The sequence below is a fragment of the Mytilus californianus genome, unplaced genomic scaffold, assembly GCF_021869535.1.
Source record: "Mytilus californianus isolate M0D057914Y unplaced genomic scaffold, xbMytCali1.0.p SCAF_3, whole genome shotgun sequence".
Lineage (NCBI taxonomy): Eukaryota > Metazoa > Mollusca > Bivalvia > Mytilida > Mytilidae > Mytilus > Mytilus californianus.
In genome coordinates this window covers 112,901,780-112,908,719 of record NW_026262679.1, presented here as the reverse complement: position 1 = coordinate 112,908,719, position 6,940 = coordinate 112,901,780, and the positions used below count along the sequence as shown (strand labels likewise).

The following is a 6,940-nucleotide window of genomic DNA, read 5'->3' as shown; positions in this document are numbered from 1 at the left end:
TTTTTTTTGTTTTTTTTTCCTCTTCAATTTACTGTTTTTGGTGGTACAGTGGTCAAGGAATGTACCACTCTTTTTCATTTGGCGTTCCAAATGAAAACCCAGGGTTGTTTAAACATAAACAAAAAAAAATGTTGGCAATGGTCGCTATAAATAATAGTAATTTACATGCGATTGTTTTATATAGACTCTATATGCAGAGGAACAAATGACGTAGGTTCTCGTCGGACTGTACATATTTTGCAACAATCCTTTCTTTTAATTACTAATTTGGTTACCTAGTGTGAGAGTAAAATCTAGACGAAGTTATTGTATTTGAAAGTGGCATTTAGTACAAGTTAAATAATTCAAATATCTTTAATAAAGATAAGGCAATTAAATAAAAAAAAACAGTCCGAGTGTTACATACATGTCATCATTGTGAACGTTTTTCTTTCGAATATTTTCATTAATTTTCATGTTGAATTTTTTTCAACAGATAACGTAGAAAACTGTTGGCAAGCACACAGTCAAACCGCAGTAGTGATAGATAGGCAACTATTATTATCCAACCATAGCAAAGATTGGACACTTTATGGTATGATCATTTTTCTTCACCACGTTAGCATAGCATCCATCCATTATTATCTCACAGTCATCTGGGAAATCTGTCGGTGTACCTGCAGTCCTGTAAATATGTACACGTAAATGAGTGATCAATTATTTTGAATTATTGTCAAAATTCTTCTGATTTATCATCAAAATGACATTATATTGGATCAGTTTTTAATAATCCTGAACAGTTAACAAAGAGGTTACTTATATGAATTTATCATTATGGGGTATGCGTATTTTATGGTGTTTAAAATGACATTTTAATTACCATCTTGCTACACGTCTAAACTAAGTTGTGGCATCACATGCATTAGATATCACATTAAATAATGCATTTTGTTAGTGCTGTTGGGTTGCTGTCTCTTTGACATATACCCAAATCTCTTATTCTTCTTCAGTATATCAATTCATCATTTTCATTTTTGACAATTAAAAACATTGTTTTTCAAAGATTACAAATAAAAATGATGGTATTATGTAGGCATGACGTAACACATGTATAGCATACTGATGGTAATACATACGAACAACTACTGATTGTAATACATACGAACAACAACTGATTGTAATACATACGAACAACAACTGATTCCAGCAGAATCACAGGTACAATCTACACAATCAGGAGTCCACACTGTTATACTTCCTCTCGGAGGAATTAGGTAGCCTATCTTATCATGGTAACACCCTGTAATCAGAACATAACTTTATTCAAAAGCCATTGGAACATCCCACAAACAGTACATACCTCTTTTTAAAAGAAGTTCGAACATCCTATCAATTGTACATCACTTTTTTCAAAAGACATTTAAACATCCTACATATAGTACCTAGCTTTATTAAAGACATTCGAACATCCTACAAATAATACATAATTATTTTTTCAAAGTACATTCGAACATTTTACAAACAGCAGCGGAGGCGACCTCTGTTTTTCGCCTTGGAAATTTCATGTAAAATTTGCGAAAAACTTCGATTTCGTTTTTGTGAACTGAAAATGTCAGAGGTTCATAACGTGGAAAACCGGTCAGTTTCATAATCGCAAGTATTTTGCAGTTTAATAACGTTATTAAATAGTCTTTATACAGAAACAAACTTTGTGGTAAATTTTTAGGTTAGTTGACGCTCTCAAATATTAAAATATAGACCTAGCGACGGGCCCCGTGTATTACTTTTTTTAAGAAATCTTAAAAAATACATAATCGAAAAGTTGTAAAAAGCAACCCAACCCTCCCGGAGCACCTGATAATACCACAGTCATTTGGTAGGTTTCTCATTTAGCTCAGTCTATTCAGTTTTCTATGTTGGTGTTTGTAGACTACTGTTTGTCTTTTCGTCGTTTTTCGTTTTTACCATGGCTTAGTCAGTTTGTCTTTTCGTCGTTTTTCGTTTTTACCATGGCTTAGTCAGTTTGTCTTCGACTTATGAGTTTGAATATCAGTCTGGTATCTTTTGCCTCTCTTTATTCTTTATTAAGTTTCCAATGTTTCTTTTGTCGTTTACCGTCCCTTTTTTCCTGATTTCGGCCATTGTCTTGAGATGTTCCTTTGTTGATTTACGAATTCTAATTACAAATTGAAAACTGCCTCTTTTCTTTGCATTCAAACCTATCATTTATGTTTTAATCCTCATACTGTTTGCTAGCACTAATTTTTTTTGTTTACCTAAGTATTTTATCTCAAAAACACTTCAAACGGAATTCCAGAAATGACTTACCTTTTTGTCGTATCATAAAACAAGCGCCCGTACACAGTCTAAAGGAAACAGTTAAAATACCTAGCAAAACAAAAACCTTCATACTGTTAGATGCAAGTGTTAAAACAGATGAATAATGTTTATTTCCTTACATCGTTTTATTGCGTTTTGGGGTCACATATAATCCAAGTTTATTCGAAATCGAGTGGTGTTATTCGTCTTAAATACGTTATCCCTATTGATGTTAGTTTTAGTTACCTTTATTTATTGATAAGGTTAAAAATAAAGAGAACTATTACAAAAGTACTATTTTGTGATTAAACTGTGCAGCATTGACTGCTTGCTATCTTATTGGTGTTTACCAAACACCCCCCTTTTTTATTCTTTTTATGGAAAAGAAAGAGGTAGAGCACCCCGATTTTATTTCACAACAGGGCCCATTTTCATAAAGTCTTCCATTCTTTACTATAAGAAGTTTCACGTGTATACTTTAAGGTTTTCAAAACAATATTGGGTATTTCTGAATTATTTGCCAAACAAATGTAATTTTGGTAGACTTTAGCAAATGCTGAGTAATTATCGCAAACATGAATGACAAGGAAATTATTTACCAAAAACAAAATTAGTTAATATGTTTGGTCTTTCAGATATAAACTAATTCAAGTTGGTTAAGAATATCCTTCGATGCAATACAAAAAAAAATATGCTAAATTTATAATTTTGTGTAAAAAAAAAGTCGTCAGCAACAATTCAAACTGGCCTGATCTCATTCTTTAATACTTGATTTTTTAAGGAATTAAACCAGTGAACCAGGATTTTGATCTTATAAGGGCATTTGCCAGATTGTTTTTATATTTTTGTGATGTACTCTGCTATAAACCACATCTTGACGTCAGATGTTCTTCACATCAAACTATACCTTAAACCTGATGTTTTTAATACCAAGTTAAATGACGCTGGCAAACATAATATACTATTGTCAAAGATCTCTTCACAAAAAAATCTTACGACTAAAATTGATCGTTAGTTATCCTGAAATGTTCAAGACTTAAGAGATTTTTTTCTCGTAAGATTTATTGTGAAATTGGTCGCTTAATTGTCCGAGATTGCACTAACGTCTGACATCCATTTAAGTTCTGATTGTTTTTGTTCCTTATAAAAATGCGACGAATATTATACATGACAATTATGTGTTAAATATATAAGTACTCGGTAATCAGTAAGGTGATAAGCGATAAATGTGAAAACGCATCACACGCATTCTCACATGAAGCTTGCTACCAAAGTTCAGGAAACTCTGATTTATAGTTCCTCTGGGACGTACGGACGCAAACAAGTATACATCCTCCTTCGGTGCGAGGGTAATATAATAATATAATGTTTGTGCATTTTCCTAAACTTTGAACCACACTTGGTAATCATGATATTACATCATCCTAAAAATGTTGATAATATGAAAGAGAACCGCTTGTCAAAACGGTTTCATTGTTTTTAGAATTTTCTCATTGTAGTTTTTCAAATAAATCGCCCAAAGTTTTATTCATTACTTTGGCATGATAGTTGGCGACGCGGTCAAAAAATATAGCTTAGGCAGCCCCTTTATACTGCCACATTTGTTTGTCCTTAAATGTTAAGATCGTTAATTTAATCAAAATTTCTGAAATATTATTATCGGATGTCGCAATTTTAAAGCAAGACATGTATCGTAGTGTTTTGCTTTGATCATTTTTTAAAATTTCGTTACAAAAAACACACACAGAAAAACACAAAAAAAAAAACAAACTAACATGATACCCTTTTATACACGCAGATTATGGGCTAGCTTTTTTCTTTGGTTAATTTTCTTAGTTGTGCTAGTCTATTTTGAATTGTCTGCTATTATCAGAAATAATCTTGTTTTTTTGCTTTGTATGTTATCAAGCACCACGTGTTTATTTCCCTAACAAATTCAAGTAAAAAAGTCCACAAATCATCGGAATCCTATTTGACAGCTTTATGGTGTGGCTGGTTATAAGCTGTAATAAACAATTGAGAAAATTATTGTGGTCAAAAGAGAAAATAAGAATAATACTTTTGACCGAAATAAACCATGATGTAAAACTCTTACTGCCGATTGACACTGCACCAGATGTAAGGGCAACTCATTTTATTTTTCCAACAAATTGGTGTACAATTCTCAGAATAAATATAGTAGTTATTAGTATTTTATTGATAGAAATAAGGTACGTATACATGCAATGACATGTTTTTACTTTAAACATATAGAAATAAGGTACGTGTACATACAATGACATGCTTTTACTTTAAACATATAGAAATAAGGTACGTGTACATACAATGACATGCTTTTACTTTAAACATATAGTAATAAGGTACGTGTACATACAATGACATGCTTTTACTTTAAACATATAGAAATAAGGTACGTGTACATACAATGACATGCTTTTACTTTAAACATATAGAAATAAGGTACGTGTACATACAATGACATGCTTTCACTTTAAACATATAGTAATAAGGTACGTGTACATACAATGACATGCTTTTACTTTAAACATATAGTAATAAGGTACGTGTACATACAATGACATGCTTTTACTTTAAACATATAGAAATAAGGTACGTGTACATACAATGACATGCTTTTACTTTAAACATATAGAAATAAGGTACGTGTACATACAATGACATGCTTTCACTTTAAACATATAGAAATAAGGTACGTGTACATACAATGACATGCTTTTACTTTAAACATATAGAAATAAGGTACGTGTACATACAATGACATGCTTTTACTTTAAACATATAGTAATAAGGTACGTGTACATACAATGACATGCTTTTACTTTAAACATATAGAAATAAGGTACGTGTACATACAATGACATGCTTTTACTTTAAACATATAGTAATAAGGTACGTGTACATACAATGACATGCATATAGAAATAAGGTACGTGTACATACAATGACATGCTTTTACTTTAAACATATAGAAATAAGGTACGTGTACATACAATGACATGCTTTCACTTTAAACATATAGAAATAAGGTACGTGTACATACAATGACATGCTTTTACTTTAAACATATAGAAATAAGGTACGTGTACATACAATGACATGCTTTTACTTTAAACATATAGTAATAAGGTACGTGTACATACAATGACATGCTTTTACTTTAAACATATAGAAATAAGGTACGTGTACATACAATGACATGCTTTTACTTTAAACATATAGTAATAAGGTACGTGTACATACAATGACATGCTTTTACTTTAAACATATAGAAATAAGGTACGTGTACATACAATGACATGCTTTTACTTTAAACATATAGAAATAAGGTACGTGTACATACAATGACATGCTTTCACTTTAAACATATAGAAATAAGGTACGTGTACATACAATGACATGCTTTTACTTTAAACATATAGTAATAAGGTACGTGTACATACAATGACATGCTTTTACTTTAAACATATAGAAATAAGGTACGTGTACATACAATGACATGCTTTTACTTTAAACATATAGAAATAAGGTACGTGTACATACAATGACATGCTTTCACTTTAAACATATAGAAATAAGGTACGTGTACATACAATGACATGCTTTTACTTTAAACATATAGAAATAAGGTACGTGTACATACAATGACATGCTTTCACTTTAAACATATAGAAATAAGGTACGTGTACATACAATGACATGCTTTTACTTTAAACATATAGAAATAAGGTACGTGTACATACAATGACATGCTTTTACTTTAAACATATAGAAATAAGGTACGTGTACATACAATGACATGCTTTTACTTTAAACATATAGAAATAAGGTACGTGTACATACAATGACATGCTTTTACTTTAAACAAGTCATATTTTATTGTCAAAAAACAAGAAAATGACTAAGGGCGCACAACTGAGATTTTTCTTCTTCTATAAATTACGAGGTCCGTTACATTCGTTCAAATAAAAGGCTTTTAGTTTTTTTAAATACATATATATTTGTTGATAATTTTATAAGAAGTTTTTTGTTATCAGTATATTCAAATTAGATATGAAACAGCACCTCTTTCGTTTAAAATGGTAAATTCGTTGAAATAAGCAGGACATTTACAAATATCGGGACTTTATCTATCAAAATAAAACGGTTACCTTACTAAGTCTGCATGCTAACATGGTATTATTAGTAACATAGTGCGAAGCTCTCGCCCCATATTTAATTTACTGACCCCATGTATATCGTATTAGGTCACTAGCACACTGTGTAACGAATTTATCTTACCGACTATCTTAACATGTGGCATTTAGACTAGTGGCCTATCAAAGTGATCAAGTCTTCAATATAAAGACCCCCAAGGCTGACTGGGGAATAGAAGTATGGTCACCATTGGTCTTCCTCCGACCGGCAGTAAAACCCGTGCTAAAGAGTGGCGTCCGTTTGGCTGTGCTGGATGTACAAATTTGCAGCCACGTCCGGTCAGAATGGGGACGTTAAATCCGATGCCTCGTGTAAAGAGAGTGCCACGTTCTTTGCACGTTAAGAACCCTTGCAACAACTCTTTGAGGGGTCCGTAGGTGACCTGTTGCAAGGCTAAATTTCTGTCCCTATCCAATATACCCTCATT

At 31.8% G+C, this 6,940-nt stretch overlaps 1 long non-coding RNA gene across 1 annotated transcript; it reads right to left on the bottom strand.

Annotated features, from left to right (window-relative positions):
- Positions 1-342: 342 nt before the first annotated feature.
- Positions 343-2,389, bottom strand: LOC127733603 (uncharacterized). The gene is made up of 3 exons (XR_007997139.1): positions 2,308-2,389; positions 1,168-1,279; positions 343-664 (listed from the first exon to the last, which is right to left on the bottom strand). It is a non-coding gene; the product is annotated as an uncharacterized LOC127733603 (long non-coding RNA).
- Between the last annotated feature and the right edge of the window lie 4,551 nt (positions 2,390-6,940).